The sequence below is a fragment of the Staurois parvus genome, unplaced genomic scaffold (genome assembly GCF_062004578.1).
Source record: "Staurois parvus isolate SC_StPar_1 unplaced genomic scaffold, SC_StPar_1.0 ptg001044l, whole genome shotgun sequence".
NCBI classification, from domain to species: domain Eukaryota; kingdom Metazoa; phylum Chordata; class Amphibia; order Anura; family Ranidae; genus Staurois; species Staurois parvus.
Window position 1 is genome coordinate 2,684,187 of NW_028318840.1, and position 27,980 is coordinate 2,712,166.

The following is a 27,980-nucleotide window of genomic DNA, read 5'->3' on the forward strand; positions in this document are numbered from 1 at the left end:
CCCCATCATTGGTGTCAGTGGGAGGAATAGCGCCCCATCATTGGTGTCAATGGGAGAAATAGCGCCCCAATAGCGACAATTTTTACATTTTTGTTAAACGCATTCCAAACATGTAAATTTGTATTTTTAAAGACATACAGTATATTTGAAAATGTATTTTTAAAAATATTTTTCATATATTTTGTAATAAAAACGCATTTCAACACACAGTATATACTGTATATATATTTATTGAAATATATTTTGAAATATATTGAATATGGTCAAAATTGTAGTATTTCAAATATATGTTAATACATTTGTGAAGAATATTTTTAAAATATATTTCAAATACATTTTTCTTTTATGTGGGAAGTTAGAAGCTAATTGGTTACTATGTACGTCTGCACCAGATTTTGCACAAATCAGTTTTTCTAAATAAACCCCCATGTTATCTTCTTTCTATAAACTGCTTACCCCCCCCCCCTTCACACACACACACACACACACACACTTGCAATAGATATGAAGAGAGAAAGAAGCCCAGCCATTGCTTCTTCCTTTGATACAGTGGTGAGCGTGGTCACCCTAGGACAGGAAGTGTGTTACTGGCAGGATCAGCTGATTAAATTAAAGAAAAAAAATCAACCTTAAAAAGGGAAGCTAATGCAGTCACCATATCTAAGGACTGGTAAGATGCAATATTATTATTATTATACAATATTTATATAGCGCCAACAGTTTGCTCAGCGCTGTACATTACAATGGGAGACAATACACAACACAGTACAGTAACAATGCAATACAATACATGAGGGGTTCGAGGGCCCTGCTCCTTGGAGCTTACAATCTAGGAGGGAGGGGATAGTGGTACGGGAGGAAATATGAGGAAGGGTTGTAGCAGCGCAAACACTGCAAAGTCCTGGGAAATGGTAGTATGGGGTGATGGTGGTATTAGTGGGTACTGTATGAAGAGCGTAGGATTCCGTGTGGCACTGAGGGCAAGGCTTCCAAATAAGCTGTAGCAACTTCTGTAGATGAGAAAAAGGAGAGAAGCGCCTCTAAGTGCAATAAGTCTTTTAATTCAAGTCTAAATGTAGAAACACTCACATGTGTGAAGTAATCATAAGCATAAAAACCGTGGTTAACAATAGTTAACGGTGGGGTGGTAACCCGGGTGAAGAGCCGTCATCTCTCTGCGATGTGGGGAGGTCAGCTCTCGGCTGGAACAGCGTGGTGGCTGGAGGGGAACAGCGGTGAGGCCGGCCGGCGTGCACGTCCTCCCACAGAGCCGGATGGAACGCACACTGGAATGTAGCGGCAGGAGGAAATAGCTGTGGGGGATGGAGTGGTAGGAAGGGTGGAGGAGTTCAGTAATTAGCTGAGGGCGGGGTAGGCTTCCCTGAAGAGATAGGTTTTCAGAGTGCGCCTAAAGGAGAGGAGAGTCTGGTTTTGAGTTTAGATACACTTAAAAAAAATCTCATCTATAGTGACTTAATCAATGCTCTACCATATTAAAGACCACCCACTGTCACCAAAGGGAGAAGAGGAACGTGACCCTAAGGTGTCATATGACCAGCCAAAAGACTCCTAGATTTAAAGCAGAACTCCATGTAAAATGTTTATTTTCCCATAAAGTGGGGCCGTGCCCACATTGAATGGGTTACTGTTCGTTTTGTCCAGGGGTTTAGGGAAAAGCTATACTTACCCTGTCCTCCGATCCTCCAGAAAACTGTGCTCCCCCACATCCAGCGGTAGACTGTTCCTGCCGTCCTCATGCCCGGAACTGGTCTATGGGCGTGATGACATCGAGCATAGTCCTTTCACGAGTCCGCTAGCATGCAGGGAGGCAGAAGCGGCAGGGACGGGTCTTGCGCTCTGAGGATCGTCGGATTCAGTACGTTTATCTTCAATCGTATCACCCCTAGATGAAAAGAAGCAGTTAGCCCATGCAGTGTGGGCACAGCCAAACTGCACGGTGCCCACAACATTTTGCCCGGAATTTTGCTATAAGTTTTATATATATATATATATATATATATATATATATATATATATATATATTTGAAAATGAGAGTTCAAAAAGTTTATTTGAAAATGTATTTTTAAAAATATTTTTCATATATTTTGTAATACACATGTATTTCAACATACAGTATATATATATATATATATATGTACACATATATGTGAATATATATATATTTTTTTTTTCATACAGTTTGTAATAAACATGCATTTCGACATACAGCGCATATCTATCTATCTATCTATCTATCTATCTATAAAATATATTTTTCATATATTTTGTAATAAACATGCATTTCAACATACAGCATATATATATATATATATTCCATGTGAATATATATATATATATATATATATATATATATATATAATTTTTTTTTTCATACATTTTGTAATAAACATGCATTTCAACATACAGCATATATATATATATATATATATATAATTGTATATATATATTTTTTTTTCATACAGTTTGTAATAAACATGCATTTCGACATACAGCACATATATATATATATATATATATATATATATATATATTTATATATATATATATATATATATATATAAAATATATTTTGTAATAAACATGCATTTCAACATACAGCGCATATCTATCTATCTATCTATCTATCTATCTATCTATCTATCTATCTATTATCTATCTATCTATCTATCTATCTATCTATAAAATATATTTTTCATATATTTTGTAATAAACATGCATTTCAACATACAGCATACAGCATATATATATATATATTCCATGTGAATATATATATATATTTTTTCATACATTTTGTAATAAACATGCATTTCGACATACAGCATATATATATATATATATACACACATATATGGTAAATGGCCACAACTGTAGTATTTGAAATATATGTCAATATATGTGGGAAGAATATTTCAAATATATTTTTCTTCCATGTGGGTATACTTTAGGTAATGCAGAAAATATATGAGCCAAAAATCTGAATTGAATCTCCATGCTTTTAATAGAGAACAGGAAATTCCTCACAAGCTGTTGTGTCTACATGGAAGAAATGTAACTCCCGTACCTTTTGTCAAACCCATGTACATCTAGTTATAAGGTTAAAATGGCTAGAAAATGACAAGTAGATTCTCTTTCCTGTGTTTGCAATTCTAACACAACTCCATCTTTTATGAGAGGTTCATCCTTTTTTGGTGCCGCCATTTTTTTGTTGTTTTTTTTTTATGCAGGCATGGGCAAATCTGTGGCAGGCAATCTTACTAATACAGACCTTCATTATCTCAGGCTGTCACTAAGCCAACTGATCTCATCTTTGATTTTAAAAATTATATACATAGGATCCGCAGGACACAATATTAATAGCTTGTTACACCAGCAGATAAACAAGGACCAGAGACACAAACAAAGAAGCAGATGCATCCTCTTAGCGGCATACTGTTCCCATCGCTTGCTCGTAATTATTAGGCTGTCCGAATTTTTCCAGTGATCTTAGATTTCTTTTAACTCTCATCAGAAAATTAGGATCCTGCGGATTCGGAGCAATGAACATTTGCGTTTTTTTCCTTATGGCCAAGAAAAATTAAAAGATATGAAAGAGATGCAAACATGGTATAAGTAATGTGGAGGAAATTAAAAACAAACAAAACAAGAAGGCTACATTTTTTGCACTTTTGAAAACTGCCTCTTCAATGAGTTTTAATGTGGATTACCAACCAAAGTAGTTAATAAACATTTCGGAGAGGGAAGGAAGAGATGGGGGCGATACAAACTGATCTTAAAGAGGACCTTTCGTCCGAAAAACACAGATCCCCTGGTGTACGCAACTCTGCATGCTAATCCTTTAAAGTGGTTTCAAAGGCTAAATGGTTTCTATGCCTGAAGGTAAAAAACCTTCAGTAAGCAGCTCGCCCACCTCCCATCCTCCATGATACTTACTTGAGCCCGATTTTGATCCAGTAATTTGCATGAGAGCAGCAGCTCTCTCCATCCTCACTGGATTAGACACAGCAGCAGGAGCCACTGGCTCCTATTGCTGTCAATCACAGCCAGTGTGGATTAACTCCATAAAGACACGGTATGACCAGTTTTGAACAACTCTATAAAGACACGGTATGACCAGTTTGGAACAACTCCATAAAGACACGGTATGACCAGTTTGGAACAACTCCATAAAGACATGGTATGACCAGTTTGGAACAACTCTATAAAGACATGGTATGACCAGTTTGGAACAACTCTATAAAGACAGGTATGACCAGTTTGGAACAACTCCATAAAGACATGGTATGAACAGTTTGGAACAACTCCATAAAGACATGGTATGACCAGTTTTGTAACAACTCCATAAAGACATGGTATGAACAGTTTGGAACAACTCCATAAAGACATGGTATGACCAGTTTGGAACAACTCTATAAAGACATGGTATGACCAGTTTGGAACAACTCTATAAAGACATGGTATGACCAGTTTGGAACAACTCCATAAAGACATGGTATGAACAGTTTGGAACAACTCCATAAAGACATGGTATGACCAGTTTTGTAACAACTCCATAAAGACAGGTATGACCAGTTTGGAACAGCTCCATAAAGACATGGTATGAACAGTTTGGAACAACTCCATAAAGACATGGTATGAACAGTTTGGAACAACTCCATAAAGACATGGTATGACCAGTTTGGAACAGCTCCATAAAGACATGGTATGACCAGTTTGGAACAGCTCCATAAAGACATGGTATGACCAGTTTGGCACAACTCTATAAAGACATGGTATGACCAGTTTGGAACAACTCCATAAAGACATGGTATGAACAGTTTGGAACAACTCCATAAAGACATGGTATGACCAGTTTGGAACAACTCTATAAAGACATGGTATGACCAGTTTGGAACAACTCTATAAAGACATGGTATGAACAGTTTGGAACAACTCCATAAAGACATGGTATGACTAGTTTGGAATAACTCCATAAAGACATGGTATGACCAGTTTGGAACAACTCTATAAAGACATGGTATGACCAGTTTGGAACAACTCCATAAAGACAGGGTATGACCAGTTTGGAACAACTCCATAAAGACATGGTATGACCAGTTTGGAACAACGCCATAAAGACATGGTATGACCAGTTTGGAACAACGCCATAAAGACATGGTATGACCAGTTTGGAACAACGCCATAAAGACATGGTATGAACAGTTTGGAACAACTCCATAAAGATATGGTATGACCAGTTTGGAACAACGCCATAAAGACACGGTATGACCAGTTTGGAACAACTCCATAAAGACACGGTATGACCAGTTTGGAACAACTCCATAAAGAGATGGTATGACCAGTTTGGAACAACTCCATAAAGACACGGTATGACCAGTTTGGAACAACTCCATAAAGACACGGTATGACCAGTTTGGAACAACACCATAAAGACATGGTATGACCAGTTTGGAACAACGCCATAAAGACATGGTATGACCAGTTTGGAACAACGCCATAAAGACATGGTATGACCAGTTTGGCACAACTCTATAAAGACATGGTATGACCAGTTTGGCACAACTCTATAAAGACATGGTATGACTAGTTTGGAACAACTCTATAAAAACATGGTTTGACTAGTTTGGATTGGCGCCATAAAACATGGTGTTCCATAAAGACATGGTTTGACCAGTATGGACCAGCGTCATAAAGACATGATTTGAACGGTATGAACTAGTTTCATAAAGATGTGGTTTGACCAGTTGGACCAGCTCATAAAGGCATAATCAGACTAATTTGATATAAAGGGACTCATGTGGCCCTGACCTCACTCATACTCAACACCTTTAGGTTGAATTAGAATGCCAATTGAGTAGACGGGGGGCGCAGGGCCGAGACATGCTATGTGTGTCTTATGAACAAAGAGCTGGCTCGGGAGAGAGCATGCACGTGTGCACCCATAGCAAGTGGCTGGTTATGGGGGCACATGGGCTGGTGGAGGAGTCAGGAGTACCGGCGGGGGGACCCAAGAAGAGGAGGATTGGGGCTCTGTGCAACACCATTGCACAGAGCAGGTAAGTAGGATATATTTATTTGATTTTTTTTTTTTTTAAATGAACATTTACAACCAGTTTAACGCTGTATCAATAACCCCAATATTTGTATGTTACAATTATCAATGCCTAATCATATACTCAGTGCTTTGCAAATAAAGCAACATAGCAATATTCATTTTTCCAAGTCAAACTACTAATGTCATCCATGACACCATATTGGATTTTCTAGGCTGTGCTGTCTTGTTCTTGTCCTACAAGCTTGAGAAAGGAGAGCTCTCCCGCCACTAGAAGCCAGCGCAGACTCCGAAACCCATCACATTGCAACTTGGTCACTGATGACATCACGCCTACGCCAATGTTGCAGTTCATCATGCATTCCAGCCTCCATCTTTAGGAGTACGTGCATGCCGGGCGGCTCCACATCAGTCTCCCTCCTGAACCACGCTCCCTACCATTGAGACGCCGACGATACAGGCACCAGTGCCAGCCGTTCCACATGGTGTTTCTACACCACAATACCCTACATGCTTTTATTACTCTACTACCATGTGAGTGTTCCTACTTTTTATTATATATTAAAGTGGTCTGCTGCACTTAGAGGCGCTTCTTCTTCTCTCCTTACTACACAGAGTCTGCTACAGTACTGCATGGAGCTTGCCCTGAGTGCCACACGGACCCCCCCTTATCCAAGTCACCCGGACTATTTCTAAATACTACTAGACTTTTCGGACGTTGGTCCAGTATTTACGCTGATTATCATTACTTCAATTATAACTGGATATAACATTTATAGGTAAAGTTGATCCAGGGAATATCCGATTGCCTCTCGGGGGATCAGGAGGGATTTTTTTTCCCCTGCAGGAGCAAATTGGATCGTGCTTTGCTGGGTTTTTTGCTTTCCTCTGGATCAACTGTGAGTGTAGGTGTAAGGGACCACCTGGCGGCACCTCTAGCAACCCACTGGTCAGGTTTCCCGGAGTGCGGAGTCTAAGTCCCGGATCACTTGTTCACCAGGGCCCCTGATGGTGGGGATGGACTTGGAGTGTACCGAGACCAGGTCGCGACTACCGGGTACACCCACCAGTGGTAGAGGAGTGGGTGTAGGATTATAACTTTTTTATTAACCACCTCCCATCCGGCTGTTGTATATAAACGGCCGGATGGTGGCAGTGCAGGGTCGGGTGGCCGTTTATAAATGGCCTCCCCACCCCCTGCTTGTGCACGCTCCCTGGGAGCGCGCAGCACCGCGATCCGGTGCCCGCTGTGTCCTCCGTAGGCAGTGGAACACCAATCGTCAGACGGGACCTCTGTGCGAGTCAATGTGTGGCCAATCAGTGATCACATGCAAAGTAGTAAGCAAGATGTCACTTCTGACATCATTGCTTACTACGTGTGAAATGTGTGAATGATCACAGAGGTCACATGGTACAGGGCTATTCACAACAGCCTTGTACCATGTGACAAGCTGTGACCAATCACAGCTCACACAGTAGTTCTCAATGGCTGCAAGAATGCAGCCAGAAAGAAGGAGAAATTATTGCTTTTACAGCCTTCATGGGTGTAAAAGCAATCAGTATAAAAAAAAAAAACGTTCATCACCCCCCACAAGTAGTGCTAGGGTGACAGTATGTAAAAAAAAACCCCCATAAATAATAATATAAAAAATTTTAAATATGTAAAAAAAAGTTTAAATAATTTTTGGGTATAAACTAATTTGGGTTATTTTTTTTTACTAAAAAGATAACAGAATAAATGTTGACCAAGATTTATGATGAAATACTATTTATTTGGAAAATTTTATAAGAAAAACACTTTTTTTCAAAATCTTTGGACTTTTTCATTTACATAGCAAAAAAAAAAATCTCAGTGGTGAATAAATACCACCAAAATAAAACTTTATCTGTCTCAAAAAAATGCTAAAACTCCATATGGGGCGGCACAGTGGCTTGCAGTAAATGGGTCATGGGTTTGATTCCTGACCATGGCACCTCCTGCTTGGAGTTTGCATGTTTTCCCTGTGCTTGCGTGGGTTTCCTTCAGGTACTCTGGTTTCCTCCCACACTCCAAAGACATGCTGGTAGGTGAATTGGCTCCTGTCTAAATTGTCCCTAGTATGTGTATGTATGAATGTGAGTTAGGGACCTTAGATTGTACACCCCTTGAGGGTTAGGGACTGATGTGAATGTACAATATATATGTAAAGTGCTGCGTAAATTGACAGCACTATATAAGTACCTGAAATAAATAAATATGGGTACAATGTTGCATGACCACACAATTGCCATTCAAAGTGTGATAGCACTGAAAATTGTCCAGAAAGGGGATAAAAGTGTCCAGACTTGAACTGGATGGACTTTTGTCTTTTTTCAGCCAGACTAACTATGTAACTATGAGGCGGAGGCACATTGCGTTGTTTGTGGAAGCAGGGCGGACTGACAACTCATGGGGACCCCGGGCAATAGGGATCCTGGGGCCCCTGTGTCCTTGCCCAAACTCCAAAAAGCCTATGAAAAAGGTACCAGGGGCATCTCATGGGGCCCCCTACTGACCCCGGGCCCTCGGGAAGTGCCCGAGTTTCCAAATGGTCAGTGCGCCCCTGTGTGGAAGTGATTGGCGGCTTTACAGCCACTTGCATCACTTCCACATAGAAATATGACAGTCGGCTTTACAAAAGTCTCTGCATATGTGATCTTACTCAGGGGCGGACTGACCATTTTGAAACCCGGGCACTGCCCAAGGGCCCGCAGACAGTAGGGGGCCCCATGAGATGCCCCTGGTACCTTTTCCATAAGCTTTTTTGAGTTTGGGCAAGGACACAGCTGCCCATGATCCCCTATTGCCCAGGGGCCCCATGAGTTGTCAGTCCGCCCCTGATCTTACTACTGATTCTACAATAAAGGTGTTTTCAGATGTGTGGCGGACTAGAACTTTCTCTTTGTCCTTTGACTTTTAGTAATATCAAATTACATTGTCTAGCAATTGTGCATGTTTTCTAATATTTGTAGTGGCTACATTTTTTTCCACAAAAGCGCAGTTATCCTTAAGTAAACCTTTGCATAATAAATGAATACACACGTGTAGTATGTACCAGTGAGAGGGTAACACACTTTACATGCATGGGAAGGAATTGGAAGCTACAAAGAAGACATCTTGTTCTTGAGACCCCAAAAATGTATTAAGACTCAGCTGGTACTTTCACCCAACACTTTCTATCCAGTAGAGGAATAAAGTTAGGTGGAAAAAAAAATATTATCTTTAAAATACTTTTTTTTTTTTTTTTTAGCTTTATGTGTAAAACTCAATGAAAAACGAAAACAAGGAAACCACAGTTCATTAGTGGATTATGTAAAGGAGGTTGTGTTTGCTGTAGATAGCCCATATATTGGCCTCTTTTGAGTGTGTGTCTTGGAACATCAATGTTCTGTCTTTGTTCAGTTGCTAAATCAATTCAATTTTTCCCCGCTGTTCAGCGATTCCCTTCTCATTACGACACTCTAGACAAATAACTGCTGCAGGGTACGGTGTAGATTAAAGCAACCCAGCATTAACTAATGGAATGTGCTTTATTTTATGTAATGTTATTTTAGGTCATTAGTTTAGATGAACTACATAGTGAAAAAGAGATAGGGCAACCCCACTGATTGCTGGAGCTTGGCCAAGACAATGAATATTCTCCTTTGAACCAATAGCATGCATTATACCTCTCTATGTAATGGTGTTCGACAGACGTTTTGCAGCGGCTTAATTATGCAACATAAGCCCAGCATATGGAAACGTGTGAGGAGGTAGCCTACACCTATTCTTACTGTATTTCAGGGTGTGCTGAAGATAGTCTACTGCAGGGGTGTCCAAACTATGGCCCTCCAGCTGTTGAAGTACTACAAGTCCCGTCATGCCTCTGAGAGTCCTGTCTGTGGCTGTCAGAGTCTTGCAAGGCCTCCTGGGACTTGCAGGAGGGCCATAGTTTGAAGACCCCTGGGCTACTGTATCAGAAGCAGATTTTACAGAAATGGTTCACCTTTTGTTTTCTTTTTTTTTTTTACTGGTAAGTAGGGCCAAACAGAGAGATTTTGGCTCAATTGGTTTTGTTTCAAAATTACTAATTTCATTGTTGGAGAAATTTTGACAAAATGGAAACTTTCAGATTCACTTGTTGAACTCCTTAACCACTTCCAGACCGGACACTTTTACCCCCTTCCTGACCAGGGCAATTTTCAGCTTTTAGCGCTATCACAATTTGAATGACAATTGCGCGGTCATGCAACACTGTACCCAAATGAATTTTTTACCATTTTTTTGAGACAGATAAAGCTTTATTTTGGTGGTATTTATTCACCACTGGGATTTGTATTTTTTTTGCTATGTAAATGAAATGTCCAAAAATTTTGAAAAAAAGTGTTTTTTTTATAAAATTTTGCAAATAAATAATATTTCATCATAAATCTTAGCCAAAATGTATTCCGTTATCTTTTTAGTAAAAAAAAAAATCCAAATTAGTTTATAAGCAAAAATTATAATTTTTAAACATTTTTTTTTACATTCTTATTTTTTTATATTATTATTTTTTATTTTATTTTTTTTTTTTTTTTACATACTGTCACCCTAGCATGGTGACACTGTACTACTTGTGGGGGGTTATGAAGATTTTTTTTTTTTTTTTACACTGATTACTTTTACACTCATATAGGATGTAAAAGCAATCATTTCTCTTTCTCTCTGTGTGCATTCTTGCACTCATTGAGAAGTACTGAGTGAGCTGTGATTGGTCATAGCTTGTCACATGGTACAAGGCTTTTGTGAATAGCCTTGTACCATGTGACCTCTGTGATCATTCACAGATTTCACAGGTAGTAAGCAATGATGTCAGAAGTGACATCTTGCTTACTACTTTGCATGTGATCACTGATTGGCCAATCAGTGATCACATGATCGGGACCTCGTACAGAGGTCCCGTCCGACGATCGGTGTTTCACTGTGTCCGGAGGACACAGCAGGTACCGGATCGCGGTGCTGCGCGCTCCCAGGGAGCGCGCACAAGCAGGGTGCGGGGAGGCCGTTTATAGACGGCCACCCACCCCTGCACTGCCACCGTCCGGCCGTTTATATGCAACAGCCGGACGGGAGGTGGTTAATCAAAATTTGCATTGAAATAAAGAATAAAAAAATTACCTTTTTCTAATTATTTAAAAAAAATAGTCTAGTTATTTAGGGTATTATAGTAAAGACCGTCACCAGCATAAGGCTGCTTAGGGTGCCAGGATAGGTAGGCGGTAAAATCTGAATCACCAGCCACTTGCTGGGGATTGAGATTTTAACCCTGATGCAGACGTGTTTTTAAACACACTCCCGGCTGCTATACCAGCCTAGAATGTGTGTACTTTTGTAAAGCCGACTGTCAGATTTCAATGTGGAAGTGATGCAAGTCGCTGTAAAGCTTCCACAAACAACGCAATGTGCCGCCCCCTCATAGTTACATAGTTAGTCTGGCTGAAAAAAAAAAGACAAAAGTCCAACCAGTTCAACCATTAAAAAAAAAAAAAAAGTATAATCCTACACTGCTAAAATTGTCAGAATGAGAAATGTATAAATGATCCAAAAGTTACAGTCCGTTTAATGTGTTAATACACATTAAAGCAGTAAAGATCCCCTCTAGGAAATACATGTGATCCTGGACAGGGAAGGTCCTCCATCTGCATACAGGTGGTGCTGATGGAGCTCTAACACAGTGCATGTTTTACCTATATATATTATATGATTATTGAAAATACTACACCATGGCACTATTCTTTGGCTTCCCATGAGGAGCAATTGATTTCTAGAGCCATTTGGATCCAACACTTTACAAGTACCCAGAGAGGGGAGTTCCTGGCACATAGGCTTCCATATCCACCCACCCCTTAAAGGGGCCTCTGGCTGACTGGTTCCACCACCATCTGAGAGCTTCATCAGCGCCACCTGTATGCAGAGGGAGAACCTTCCCTGTCCAGGATCACATCTAATTCCTAGAGGGGATCTTTACTGCTTTAATGCGTATTAACATTATGCATCTGGTGAGTGCGTATTCTTATCATATCACTTTGGGAGCACTGACACTGGATCGTGATTGATACTAGCTTCACCTAGACCTGCACATACTGTCACTTTTGGATCATTTATACATTTCTCATTCTGACAATTTTAGCGCTGCACTTTATTTATGCATTTGATTGATGAAGGTTTTTATTGGTTACCATTTGTGCAATAGCTGCTATCTTTTAGAGCGCTCACTTTTACATTCCATTTTAGAATCCTACTGTCCTGGAGCGCCGCGACGCTGGTCCCGGCGCAGTGCGCCATCTCATACAGGGATGCGGGCACTAGGTCCTGGCCAGCCGCTGCGACGGAGTCCAAGCATGTGCACTGGCGTTCGCGGGTGCGCGCCGGGCAACAATGACAGCACAGGGCGCGGTATTTAAATCCTCCCTGTGCTGTCACTGGTTGCCGAATGGTCTTTTCCTGTTACCTGTGTTCCTGAATCTGTTAGTGAGTATTTCTGATCCGGATTGCCTGACGTTGCTGATTTCTCCTGTCCTGACCCCTTGGCTTGCCTGACCTCGCTCCTGAATGCCCCTTTATAGATCCGACCTCCTGTTACTGACCTGGCGTGTGACCCGACCATTCTCTGCCTGCTGTTTTGTACCGCACCGACCCCCCGGCTACCGACTCGGCTTGTCTGACTGTGCACTTGCTCATCCATCCATCCGTCCATCCCACCAGGATCTCCCAGCCTCCTCACATCAGGCTCTCACCCTGCGGGAGCCTCTGGCGGACTCCTCTACCACTGGTGGGTGTACCCGGTAGTCGCGACCTGGTCTCGGTACACTCCAGGTCCATCCCCACCATCAGGGGCCCTGGTGAACAAGTGATCCGGGACTTAGACTCCGCGCTCTGGGGAAACCTGACCAGTGGGTTGCTAGAGGTGCCGCCAGGTGGTCCCTTACACCTACACTCACAGTTGATCGAGAGGAAGGCAAAAAAAGCTCAGCAAAGCATGAAGCAATTTGCTCCTGCAGGGGAAAAAAATTCCTTCATAATCCACGAGAGGCAATCTGATATTCCCTGTGACCCCCCCCACCATGTTTACCAGGCTCCACTGTCCCACTTGCAGGCCCGGTGCAGTCATGATGGGTTTCGCTAGGAAGGATGGCCGGAGCTCAAAGGACATGCATCTGCTGAGCCCTCCCCTCTGCACAGACCAGGAAGTGATGTGTATGATGTCACTTCCTGGACCAGCACTGTCAATCATCGGGATCAGTGACTGGGGAAGAGGCTGATGGACGATGATCTGTGCTCCATCAGCTGCAGTGGAGTACAGAGGAGACATCCAGGATATAACAGAACCTCAGATATCTCATGAAGAGAACCTGTCACCTATATGCTATCACATAGGGGGCTATTGTTCCCCCATGAGATAGCAATAAAAGTTATATAAAAAATAAATAAATAAAGATTTAAACATTTAAAGAGACATATAAAAAAATGCACCTTTGCCTGTATAGACAAAAATTCTTGCACTGGCCCTGAGTACCGCATGTCTGTTATATTTAGTGGATTTTGCATTTATTGATGAGTAGGGTTGAACTAAGTGATTTGGGCTCAATTGCTTTTGCTTTGGAATTACTGATTTTATTATTGAAGAAATTTTATCACAATAGAAATTCTCAAATTCACTTACTTAACTGTTAAAACCAAATTTGAATCAAAGCAGAACTAAACTGTATTTGAGCATCACATACCAAAGACACTATTTAGTTTATTTTTAATATCCAAAGCAAACCTATCCATCCATGTCTCCATGCTTTATATTGTTGAGGAAAACAAACATAACTAGCATTCCTAGCTGTGGCCATCTTGAGTAAGGGAAGATGCTTTCTGTAGCATTTACTTCCTGGAATCTGCCCTTAGCTCAGGTATGTAGGCAGGAGGGCATACTTAGCTGAGAAAACACCTTCTCCCCTCTTGAGGACTCCAGGGATGTATGACATCATTTTGGCCTAGGCCAGAAATTATTATTATTATTATTATTATACAGGATTTATATGGCACCAATAGTTTGCTCAGCGCTTTACAATATAATGGGAGACAATACAGCAACAATACAGTTCAATACAAGAGGGGTAGGAGGGCTCTGATCCTTGGAGCTTACAATCTATGAAATCAGGAAGCAGCTCAAGAAATGTAAAAAAAAAAAGCGAAACAAGTACATTTATTACACTTTCCCATGTATTTATTAAGGCTAGCTGCATAAGGATCAACATAGTTAAGAGTTTAGTTCTGCTTTAAAATAAAGGAAAATTTAATTGTTTCATGTTTTCTTTATATTTTCTTTATTTATTTATTTCCAGACCGCTGTGTTTAGGTTAGTCTTGTTTTTAAATTTGATGTTTTTTACATTTGTGCTTTTTTCCCCAAGTTTGTGGATATGATCATAGTTTTATTGTTTTTGTTTTTTAGTTTTTTTGCTGTCCTATTTCTTTCTGTGAAAAAAAACCCTTTTATAATGAGGATAAAGAGCGGCTGTCATTTGGGCATAAGAACAGGATCGGGATCATTAGAGCTTTCATAGCCTACCCCAACCTCACCTAACACCTGAGCTCACCTAACAACCTCCTCCAGTCCTCCCACCACTCCATCCCCCACAGCTATCTCCTCCTGTATCACCTTCCCCTCCCTCCTAGATTGTAAGCTCGAAAGAGCAGGGCCCTCGAACCCCTCGTGTATTGTATTGTACTGTCTTGTCTCATGTTCTGTCCCCCTTGCTACTGTAGCGCCTTTGGCGCTATATAAATACTGTATAATAATAATAGCCATCCAAAGCCATTTAGAGCCTACCATAAAAAAACACCTCCGAGATCATCTTCAAAGAGGGTTCAAGAATCAAACAAGTGCAATTAAAAGCTCATTTTAGGAAAGCCTCTTTTTCGCCTGGTGGGCTAAGGATAATCCAAGGTTGCTTAACAGGAGTAGACCTGGAGAGACCAGGTTCCTTGAAACCAGGATGGGGAAAGAACAAAGGGAGGGCGCACAGGCCTAGTGCACTACCATAAAAAATGTTTAATAAAAAATAAAGTACTCACAAACGACAATATAGTCAAGGCACGTCATAAAAGAACATCTGGGTCAACACCGCGCTGAGTAACAGTCCGCAATAGGGAGTTTAGACATCCAAAAGGCTGACGCGTTTCGAGGACTTGCCTCTTCCTCAGAGCCACAGTGGCGGTGTTGACCCAGCTGTTCTTTTATGATGTGTCTTGACTATATTGTCGTTTGTGAGTACAACACCTACTTTATTTTTTATTAAACATTTTTTATGGTAATGCACTAGGCCTGTGCGCCCTCTCTTTGTTCTTTCCCCATTCAGTATATTTGGATTCCCCCGTCCATTTGAGGGCAGCAAGGTGTGCATGTTCCAGGACATTCTTAATGTGGTTATAGCCTGCATCGAGTCCATCCCCAAGCGCAGGAGCATTTGTGTTTACTGGTTCCTTGAAACCAGGGGCGGACTGACCATTTGGAAACTTGAGCACTGCCCAAGGGCCCAGGGTCAGCAGGGGGCCCCATGAGATGCCCCTGGTACCTTTTTCATAGGCTTTTTTGAGTTTGGGCAAGGACACAGGGGCCCCATGATCCCCTATTGCCAGGGGGCCCCATGAGTTGTCAGTCCACCCCTGCTTGAAACCCACTTGTCATTTAAGGTAGCACTGATATGGTCAATCCTTCTCTTTCTGATTTACCATTGCCAGTGCCACTCAGCCTTTCCCACTTCTGTTCCCTATTGGCTCTTCAGGGTGCTCTCAGGGAATAGGCTGAGATACAGAACTTCCTACAGATCCCTCCTCCAGGCACCCAACTGGAAGAATCCTGCAGGTGGTGGCTGATGACATCCATTGGCTTTTCAGAAACGACTTCTACAGCAAGATCAATGGTGAATGTGAAAGCTGGGTAACTGCGGAGGGAAGGTGGACTGTGCACAATAAAAAAATTACCCTGAGAGGAGCTTTCATTTCAACTTCCCATATCATAGCGTGTCATTGGCATGTCATATGCCAAGCATAGCAGAACTCAAACTGGTAAAAGAATGAAGAGTGCCAAAATCCAATCAGTGCTGTCAGCCTAAGGGTTCAGTTGAGCTGCATTAATTGGCATAAATCAATGCAGTCTCAATGCCTGGGCAAGCAAGACATTTGTTTTTTTAATATGCCCTGTTCACATTGGAAGAAGTACCATTAACTACTTCAATACCGGGCACTTTTACCCCCCTTCCTGCCCAGGCCAATTTTCAGGTTTCAGCGCTCTCACACTTTGAATGACAATTGCGCGGTCATGCAACATTGTACCCAAACTACATTTTTAGCATTTTGGTCACACAACTAGAGCTTTCTTTTGGTGGTATTTAATCACCGCCGGGGTTTTTATTTTTTACTAAATTCACAAAAAAAGACCAATTTTTTTTTTTAAATCCACGTTTTTCTTTGTTTCTTTTATAAAAGTTTGCAAATAAATAATTGTTCTTCATAAATTAAGGCCAAGATGTGTTTTGCTACATGTCTTTGGTGAAAATAACCCAAATCAGTATTTATTATTTAGTCTGTGGGAAAGTTATAGAGTTCACAAACTATGGGATATATCTGAAAATTGATCGATCCTGAAGTACTGACAGCCAATCTAATTTCCTGAGGCCCAAAAATGTCAGGACAGTACAGATATCCCCCAAATGTCAGAACTAGAGATGAGCGAATTATTCAAAAATTCGATTCGGCTGATTCGCCGAATTTGCGGGAGAAATTCGATTCGATGCGAATTTATTCGCTGCGAATTTAACTTATTAAAAGGGTTTCTAGGCTTCAGAGAGCCTTTATATTAGTGCAGAACACTGTACCTTTAATTTAAATGCCCTTGGAGTCTGCTGGGGAAGAGAAATAATACTGTCAGTCAGTATGACATGCAGATGAGTGCCGTCAATCTTAGAATCACCGCACACTTCACTCATTTGGGCAGTCACGGGGCACGACGAAGAAGAAGAAGAAGAAGAAGAAGAATGAAAAGAAGAATGAAAAGAAGAAGAAGAAGAATGAAAAGAAGAAGAATGAAAAGAAGAATGAGAAGAATGAAAAGAAGAATGAAAAGAAGAATGAGAAGAATGAAAAGAAGAATGAAAAGAAGAAGAATGAAAAGAAGAAGAAGAAGAATGAAAAGAAGAATGAAAAGAAGAAGAAGAAGAATGAAAAGAAGAAGAAGAAGAAGAAGAATGAAAAGAAGAATGAAAAGAAGAAGAAGAAGAATGAAAAGAAGAAGAAGAAGAATGAAAAGAAGAAGAATGAAAAGAAGAATGAAAAGAAGAAGAAGAAGAATGAAAAGAAGAAGAAGAATGAAAAGAAGAAGAAGAAGAATGAAAAGAAGAATGAAAAGAAGAAGAAGAATGAAAAGAAGAAGAAGAAGAATGAAAAGAAGAAGAAGAATGAAAAGAAGAATGAGAAGAAGAATGAAAAGAAGAATGAGAAGAATGAAAAGAAGAAGAAGGAGAATGAAAAGAAGAAGAAGGAGAATGAAAAGAAGAAGAAGAATGAAAAGAAGAAGAAGAAGAATGAAAAGAAGAAGAAGGAGAATGAAAAGAAGAATGAAAAGAAGAAGAAGAAGAATGAAAAGAAGAAGAAGGAGAATGAAAAGAAGAAGGAGAAGAATGAAAAGAAGAATGAAAAGAAGAAGAAGAATGAAAAGAAGAAGAAGAAGAATGAAAAGAAGAAGAAGAAGAATGAAAAGAAGAATGAGAAGAATGAAAAGAAGAATGAAAAGAAGAAGAAGAAGAATGAAAAGAAGAAGAAGAAGAATGAAAAGAAGAATGAAAAGAAGAAGAAGAAGAATGAAAAGAAGAAGAAGAAGAATGAAAAGAAGAATGAAAAGAAGAAGAATGAAAAGAAGAAGAAGAATGAAAAGAAGAATGAGAAGAAGAATGAGAAGAATGAAAAGAAGAAGAAGAAGAATGAAGAAAAGAAGAAAAAGAAGAATGAAAAGAAGAATGAAAAGAAGAAGAAGAAGAAGAATGAAAAGAAGAAGAAGAAGAATGAAAAGAAGAATGAAAAGAAGAAGAAGAATGAAAAGAAGAAGAAGAAGAATGAAAAGAAGAAGAAGAATGAAAAGAAGAAGCAGAAGAAGAAGAATGAAAAGAAGAAGAAGAATGAAAAGAAGAAGAAGAATGAAAAGAAGAAGAATTCCAGTACAGCAAAAAGTGTATCTGCAGAGAGCTCCGCTATTTCTGACAGTTCTCTGACAGTTCCTTCACATTTACAGCGGTTGAAACATTGTATCTATTTGTTTCCGAATAAAAACATCTGTATCCTAAATGGAAACAAATAGATACAATGTTTCAACCGCTGTAAATGTGAAGGAACTGTCAGAGAACTGTCAGAAATAGCGGAGCTCTCTGCAGTGACACTTTTTGCCGGCTGATCGGGGAAAATTCGATTCGTGCATCCGAAGTTTGCTAAAATTCGGATTCGGTGCGAATCGAATTTTTCCTAATATTCGAAACGAATTCCACTTCGCCAAGTTCGATTCGCTCATCTCTAGTCAGAACAGTACAGATATCCCCCAAATGTCAGGACAGTACAGATATCCCCCAAATGTCAGAACAGTACAGATATCCCCCAAATGTCAGGACAGTACAGATATCCCCCAAATGTCAGAACAGTACAGATATCCCCCAAATGTCAGGACAGTACAGATATCCCCCAAATGTCAGAACAGTACAGATATCCCCCAAATATCAGAACAGTACAGGTATCCCCCAAATGTCAGGACAGTACGGATATCCCCCAAATGTCAGGACAGTACAGATATCCCCCAAATGTCAGGACAGTACAGATATCCCCCAAATGTCAGGATAGTACAGATAGCTTCCAAATGTCAGGACAGGACAGATATCCCCCAAATGTCAGAACAGTACAGATATCCCCCAAATGTCAAAACAGTACAGATATCCCCCAAATGTCAGAACAGTACAGATATCCCCCAAATGTCAGAACAGTACAGATATCCCCCAAATGTCAGGACAGTACAGATATCCCCCAAATGTCAGGACAGTACAGATATCCCCCAAATGTCAGTACAGGACAGATATCCCCCAAATATCAGAACAGTACAGGTATCCCCCAAATGTCAGGACAGTACGGATATCCCCCAAATGTCAGGGCAGTACAGATATCCCCCAAATGTCAGGACAGTACAGATATCCCCCAAATGTCAGGATAGTACAGATAGCTCCCAAATGTCAGGACAGGACAGATATCCCCCAAATGTCAGAACAGTACAGATATCCCCCAAATGTCAAAACAGTACAGATATCCCCCAAATGTCAGAACAGTACAGATATATCCCAATAACAGGACAGGACAGATATCCCCCAAATGTCAGAAGAGTACAGATATCCCCCAAATGTCAGAAGAGTACAGATATCCCCCAAATGTCAGGACAGTACAGATATCCCCCAAATGTCAGAACAGTGCAGATATCCCCCAAATGTCAGAACAGTGCAGATATCCCCCAAATGTCAGGACAGTACAGATATCCCCCAAATGTCAGAACAGTACAGATATCCCCCAAATGTCAGAACAGTACAGATATCCCCCAAATGTCAGGACAGTGCAGATATCCCCCAAATGTCAGAACAGTGCAGATATCCCCAAATGTCAGAACAGTGCAGATATCCCCCAAATGTCAGGACAGTACAGATATCCTCCAAATGTCAGAACAGTACAGATATCCCCCAAATGTCAGGACAGTACAGATAGCCCCCAAATGTCAGGACAGTACAGATATCCCCCAAATGTCAGAACAGTACAGATATCCCCCAAATGTCAGGACGGTACAGATATCCCCCAAATGTCAGAACAGGACAGATATCCCCCAAATGTCAGAACAGTACAGATATCCCCCAAATGTCAGAACAGGACAGATATCCCCCAAATGTCAGTACAGGACAGATATCCCCCAAATGTCAGGACAGTACAGATATCCTCCAAATGTCAGAACAGTACAGATATCCCCCAAATGTCAGGACAGTAGAGATATCCCCCAAATGTCAGGACAGTACAGATAGCCCCCAAATGTCAGGACAGTACAGATATCCCCCAAATGTCAGAACAGTACAGATATCCCCCAAATGTCAGGACGGTACAGATATCCCCCAAATGTCAGTACAGGACAGATATCCCCCAAATGTCAGGACAGTACAGATATCCCCCAAATGTCAGGACAGTACAGATATTCCCCAAATGTCATAACAGTACAGGTATCTCCCAAATGACCCCTTTTTGCAAAGTAGACAGTCCTTCATATTTCATAAGAGGCATGGCAAGTTTTTTGAAGTTGTAAATTTTTTGTCAAACTTTTTTGGAAAATTAGGAAATTAAAAAAATATTTTCACAATTGTTTTTGTACATACTGTCACCAGTGCAGTACAGCGTCATCATATAACTGGTCTGGCGGTGATCAGGGACACTGACTAGCGACAGTACAAAAAAAAAAAATCATAATTTGTTTAAAATTATTTTAATTTTTATTATTTGTATATTTTTTATTACATTTTTCTAAGATTTTATTTTCATATTACACCATGACCAAAGTAGTATAATGTTACCATAGTAACATTGTACTACTTTGTGGAAGTGATCAGTAATTTTTTTTTTTTTTTTTACACAATTTGATTGCTTAGAGAAAAAACTTCTTGCTAAAAGCAAGCATTTAATAGAATGAAATCAAATTAAATGATCACTTAAATCAATTAAATGAAATCAGGCTTTATTGTTGTGATTAGCTGTGATTGGTCACGGCTAATCACATGACACAGATGGGCTGTGATTGGCTCAGCCTGTGCATGTGATCACTGTGACCATTCACGGTTAGATATATTTGTATACAATGGATGGCATGAAAGGAAGCCATTCATTGTATACAACTGTCTTGTGACCTGTTGTGATTGTTCACAGCAGGACACATGGTTCTGGAAACAGAGCCAGTACACAGATCTGTCATCGGCCATGTCCGAGGTATACAGCCGGTGACAGGTCTGGCCACAGTGCAGGGCGTGATCCGGGAAGGACATAATGTGAGGCCCTCCCGGAGGGACGAGAGGCTCGCCTGGCCATCATTTTACTATAAGCCAGATGGGAAGTGGCTAAAAGAGAAGCGTGGGATTTAAAAAAAAAAACACACCAATCATACTCAACTAGGTTGATGCAGCAGCAGTCCAATGCTGCATCTGCCACTGATTGCTCAGTTCTTGGTCTTCAGTGATAGTCACCGACTCTATGCTCTGCCCCTCCAATGCTCACTGGAGCATCGGGCTGTGGAGGAGACGGAGGCAGCTGGCTCAAGCTCTCAGCGGCTTGCTGAGTGGCTGAGCCAGCTGTCTGTCAGGCATCTGGGTTGATCCCAACATTAAAGTCGAGATCCCTCCAGATTCTGGACCAGCTGAGTGATGTCAGCTGACAGTTGGCTTTAGCCGCAGAACTAAGTGCAGTCCTCTGACCTCCTTTAAAGGTCCATTCACTTTTAGTCCAATCACATTATTTTCAATCAAACACTGATGAAGGGAGCATGCTGTGCCACCCCAACCCCCTCCCCAAAACTTTTGGCTACTCTTTGGATTGACCTCTTGACTTTTACTGAAATAAAGTCATCTCTGGACATTTAACAGAGGAGTGTTGCTTCAATTAGCATTTTTATTGTTTGTGGAGGAGTCTGGAGGGCAACCCTGAGCACCTTACAGAGGAGGCTTCATGGAACTTGTCACACTACTGGTGGGACCATTGTGGTGCAAGGTAAAAGGTTAGTATTGCACCCATTTTCCTCTACTCTGAGGCAAAAACGAGCACTTAACCCTAAAAACTGGGAACTTGCTGACAGCAGGAGAAAGCGACAAAAACCTCCTCTGCTGCTCCTTTGCACTTTGTCCAATCAGCAGGCTGGAGGTATGTACTGGACCAAGTCAAACCACTTAAAGCAGATCTTCTCCCTTTCAAAATATTTTCCTCCTCTCCATTGCCAAAGTGAATTACATCAGTGCCTCTTGAGCAGGGGCAGACTGACAACTCATGGGGCCCACCGGGCAATAGGGGATCATGAGGCCCCTGTTTCCTTGCCCACACTCAAAGCACACCCAAAAAAGCCTATAAAAGGTACCAGGGGCCTTTCATGCTGCCCCCTTCTGACCCCGGGCCCTCGGGCAGTGCCTGAGAGCTCGAATGGTCAGTCCGCCCCTGCTCTTGAGATGTGTGACATGTATTTCCCAGGAGGCACCAGGAGCACTACACTAATTCCATTCACCAAATGCAAGAGGATATAGGTCCAGTGGTGTGTCATTGGGAGGCGGATGCTGAACCCAAAAGAGCCTCTTGGTTATGCTCCAGGAGAAGATGGCAGCAAAGGAACCAAGCATCAGCTACAGACAACAGCATCTCAGTGAGATAATACTAGATCCACTGGGTGGGTGAGTATCTTTCTGTGAAAAACACTGCATCAGGTAATAAGCAGGGGAAAAAAAAATGTAATGGTGGGGGAGGGTGAAGTTCCTCTTGAGGAACCTAGCCATTCTGCTCGGCTGAGATAACTATTCACACAGACAGGCTGCCCAGAGTTAAAAATCTTTTGTCAGCTAAGAAAGCCCACAATTATGCATCTCAACTATATATTTAGTTGCTTTCCTGAAGTCGAGCTATAAGAATTTTAAACAGCTGTAAGAAGTAAAATTGAAGACAGTCTTTATATGAAACTTCACCCAGCATTGTCGGATTAATCTATGCGGCGATTAGAGGAATGCATTTTTTATCTGTTGACGATCGTACATCAAATTATAGGGTTGACATTACCAACAAAGAGAAAATCTATGGCAAACCCACTTCTTCTCTGCTGCTTAATCTAGATCTATTATGCACGTGAGAGTTTGACAGATTTTCTTCCCGCAGACTTATCCTTTTTCTCTCAAGAAGAAAGAAATGTGACATTTTAAATTACCCATCTGCAATTAGCCCAGAGCCAAAGGTAAGAGTGACCTGTGCGCTGATTAAAATAAATGATCACTGTCTAGGAAGAGGTAAGCGCAATCGACAGGTCTGAGACCCTGGATATCAGCTAGCTGGAGATGCGGCTTGAGAACTCCAATGTAATTAGGAAGAATGCTCTTCTTATAAAACACAAGCTATAATAACCAACTGGACTTCAGTATAAACTCTTTTTTTATTCCTTTTATGTTTTGCAATAAATTGGGTACATTTTTCATTTGCACTAACATTCACATTTTCAGAACAAGGTTTTGGAATGTATCCCTTCTTCTAAGGTCCAAGCAGTAGTGATATCCAAAATTTTGGCAAATATGTTAAGTAGGACAAACTGCGAAACAAAAAACAACACCACACACATACACAACAATGGTAATTAAACTACAATAGTTGATGAAATAAAGAATGGAGTGGGCTATGGAATGGGGAGCAGAAGTCACAGAAGTTTCAGAAGTGATCTATCAGTGTCATAGAAGCCAAGCCAGAATCCCAAGCCATAATCCCAATCCTGCTACACGTGGCTTGGAAGCCAAGCCGAAATTCCAAGTGATTTCATATGAATATCTTTCTAACAATGTTCTGAAAGCCAAGCCAACCCAGAATCCCAAGGTATCCTATGTAAACATCCTTCAGTTAGTGACCTAAAAGCCAATCTAAAATCCAAAAGTATGCTGTGTGAACTCCTATCAGTGCCCTAAAAACAAGCCAGAATCCCAAGGTATCCTATGTAAACATCCTTCAATTAGTGACCTGAAAGCCAATCCAGAATCCAAAAGTATGTTGTGTGAACTCCTATCAGTGCCCTAAAAACATGCCAGAATCCCAAGGTATCCTATGTAAACATCCTTCAATTAGTGACCTGAAAGTCAATCCAGAATCAAAATGTATCATATGTGAACTCTTATCAGTGTCCTAACAACAAGCCAGAATCCCAAGGTATCCTATGTAAACACCCTTCAATTAGAGACCTGAAAGCCAATCCAGAATCCAAAAGTATGCTGTGTGAACTCCTATCAATGCCCTAAAAACAAGCCAGAATCCCAAGGTATCCTATGTAAACACCCTTCAATTAGAGACCTGAAAGCCAATCCAGAATCCAAAAGTATGCTGTGTGAACTCCTATCAATGCCCTAAAAACAAGCCAGAATCCCAAGGTATCCTATGTAAACAACCTTCAATTAGTGACCTGAAAGTCAAACCAGAATCAAAATGTATCATATGTGAACTCCTATCAGTGTCGTAAAAACAAGCCAGAATCCCAAGGTATCCTATGTAAACATCCTTCAATTAGTGACCTGAAAGTCAATCCAGAATCCAAAAGTATGCTGTGTGAACTCCTATCAGTGCCCTAAAAACAAGCCAAAATCCCAAGGTATCCTATGTAAACACCCTATGTGCAGGCATTTTGTTCTTCCAAGTCTCCCCTTGTCTCCATCCCTTACACACCTCCGAGCACCAACCCAGGGTTCCTACCTCTACCCACCATCCGGTACTGCCTCTTTTAGAGAATTCAGAACCAAGTATCATTTTGTGGTAATAAGTAATTTATATTGAATTTGTTAACGATAACTAAAGCAGTAAAGTAGATCCCCTGCAATCAGAAATAGTAGACTGCCCCAGCAACACTAGATCCCTCTCCAGCAACAACATACCCTCCTGCAATAAAATACCACCCCAAGCAACAATCGGTCCACCATCCAGTAACAACAGATCCCACCAGCAACAATCGACCTCCCAGCATCCAGCATCAGTAGACCCTCCAGCAACTAGGAACAATAGACACCAGGGGTGGACTGACCATTTGGAAACACTTGGGCACTGCCCGAGAGTCCGGGGACAGTAGGGGGCCCCATGAGATGCCCCTGGTACCTTTTTCATAGGCTTTTTTTAGTTTGGGAAAGGACATAGGGGTCCCATGATCCCCTATTGCCCAGGGGCCCCATGAGTTGCCAGTCCGCCCCTGATAGACACCTTCCAGTATTACTCCCAGCAACAGCTGATCCATCTCCAGCAACAACAGACCTCCCTGATGACAACAGATCCCACAGTAGCCAACAACAATAGACCCTTCCGCACACTCCAGCACCCCTTGCAATTACATACAATAAGTGCTGGAGGTGCCGGAACTGCATTTCCCTTTGTTCCTGCTCAAAAAAGCCCTGAGTGACCTGAAGGTCAAGCTAGAATCTAAAGGTATCTCACTTGAACATTCATCTATTAGTGACCTGAAAAGTCAGAAATTAAAGGTATCCCATGAAAACAACCATCTGTTAGTGACCTTAAAGCATAACTAAAAACAAATCGTATTTTTAGTTTAGGTTGAATGGACAGGGATTAAAACATCTGTCATATTTTATTGCTGTCTATGCCCCCCGGGTAAAGAGATTCACCATTTCTATTTCTCCTGTTTACCATTATTATTGAAAGTGAAAGTAAAAGCAAAACCCACATTTTGGATTGTCCTCAGAAAAGTAATAGAGGGGAATCTTCCACTATGGACACTAGTTCTGGTGACTTGGGGGTCCCCAATGAATTCTCTTAATTTGCAGAGATTTCCTCCCACCAGGGGCGGACTGACCATTCGAGCACTCGGGCACTACCCGAGGGCCCGGGGTTAGTAGGGGGTCCCATGAGATGCCTCTGGTACCTTTAATTGGCTTTTTCATAGGCTTTTTTGGGTGTGGGCGAGGACACAGGGGCCCCATGAGCCCCTATTGCCCGGGGGCCCCATGATTGTCAGTCCGCCCCTGCCTCCCACTTTCTGTTTGGCTATGGGACAGGAAATGAAGGGAAATCTCCGCAAAGGAACACAGATGGTGAAAAACAATATGACAGGGGTTATAACTCCCCCTTACTCTATCCAAAATGAAAAAAAAAAGTTTTGCCTATAGTTCTACTTTAAAGTCAAGTCAGAATGCAAATGTATACTATGTGAAATCCTTCTATCGGTGTCCTGAAACAAAGCCAGAAGCCCAGGGTACTCCATTTAAACATCCTTCTGAAAGTCAAGTCAGAATCCAAGAACCCCAAGGTATTCCATGTATTCATCAATCAGTGACCTGAAAGCCATGCCAGAATCCAAAGATATCTGATGTGCACATCTGTCAGTGACTGGAAAGCCAAGCCAGAATTCAAACATATCCGTATGTGAACTCCTTCCATCAATGAATTGGGAAAGTTTTAAACATTTAAGGTTTCGAGAACTCCAATGTAATCAGGAAGAATGCTATTGCTAAATTAAAAACACACACTATAACCAAATGGAAATTCAGCCCACACTTTTTTTTTCTCCCTTTTTTTGCAATGAATTGGATACTGTCTGTGATACTTTTTTGCACCAACATTGACATTTTCAGGATAAGGAATCTAATCTTCTAATGTCCAAGCAGTACTGATATACAAAGTTTTAGCAAAATATCAAAACATTAAGAAGGGCCATCCCTGAGAAAAAATAACAACGGACACAGCAATGGTAACTAGAAAAGCTCCAATTTCTGGGGAAATTGTGTGAAGTGTTCTTGCCTCCACCAGTAGTCTACAACTGGAGTGGGCGGAGTAACTGTTGTGTGGTTGGAGTGGGCTGGAGTAACTGTGAAAAGGTTGGACTGGGCAGAGTAACTTTATGGAGTGGGCTGGAGTAACTGTGAAAAGGTTGGACTGGGCAGAGTAACTTTATGGAGTGGGCTGGAGTAACTGTGAAAAGGTTGGACTGGGCAGAGTAACTTTATGGAGTGGGCGGAGTAACTGTGTGGAGTGTTTGGAGTGAGTAAAGATAGTAAACATTACACTAACCAATTGATTGATCAAATTTAAAAAGTGCACATGGCAAGCTTGATAGAGTGAGAAATGCATTTCAACTTTTATTTTTCAGCTCACACTCTAGCTTTTGTCACTCTGCTGCCTGCTCACACACCTGGGTTCCTATGGCAACTCACTCTACAGCAAGGGCAGAGAAGAGCGGTTAAAAACAAACTGCTCCAACTTGCTCACTTCACTGGCAGTTGCCATCTTAAAATGGCTGTAGTTTAAAAATTATAAATCCTACACCAAAGAGCTTTATATTGTGAGAATCACAAGACCCAGACCTACATTTCTATGCATAGTATGTCTCTGAAATATTAAAAATGAAAGCACAGTCGCAGTTTAGAAATTGCCCTTCAAATTTGAGGTGGCTAGAGTGGAGTTTCAATGAATGTCAATGGGCGGCGTGAGTTACATACAAATGGTCATATTGTGAAAACTATCAGAACTATGGCTTAGCCGTGGACATTTTTAGTGGCAGCAGGGATAGCGGAACATTTTGATATAAGATATGTGTAGGTGGGCTTGAAAATGAGGGAGTGATGGCAGTTTAGAAATCATGTCCTGATTTTTCAGATCACACTCTAGCTTTTGTCAGCTCCCACTCTAGTTTTGAACATTCCACTATTCATTCCAATGGGACCAATTTCACCACAAAAACGGCGATATTTCGTGAACCATTCGGCAAAACATTCCAGAAAGTAATAGCACACCAATCGGGAACAATCCGCACGTTTCCGTATATTACTGTCTATGTAGTGTAAAAACTGTGGGAGGAGTTAGGGTGATATATTTGGCTATAATAATAAGAATATATATGTGTGATAACAGTAAGTGGTCTTGCCATGCAGGAACACTGTCAGGAATGATGGAATGGGCAGGCAGGCCTATGGTACGGTCACGCCGTGACTGACGACAGCCACTACCCACAGACCAGAGTCCCTCAGGGCGTGGACTCTAAGCCCCAGGCTACCCTTCACCAGGGCCCCTGATGGTGGGGATGGACTTGACGCAGCCTGAGACCAGGTC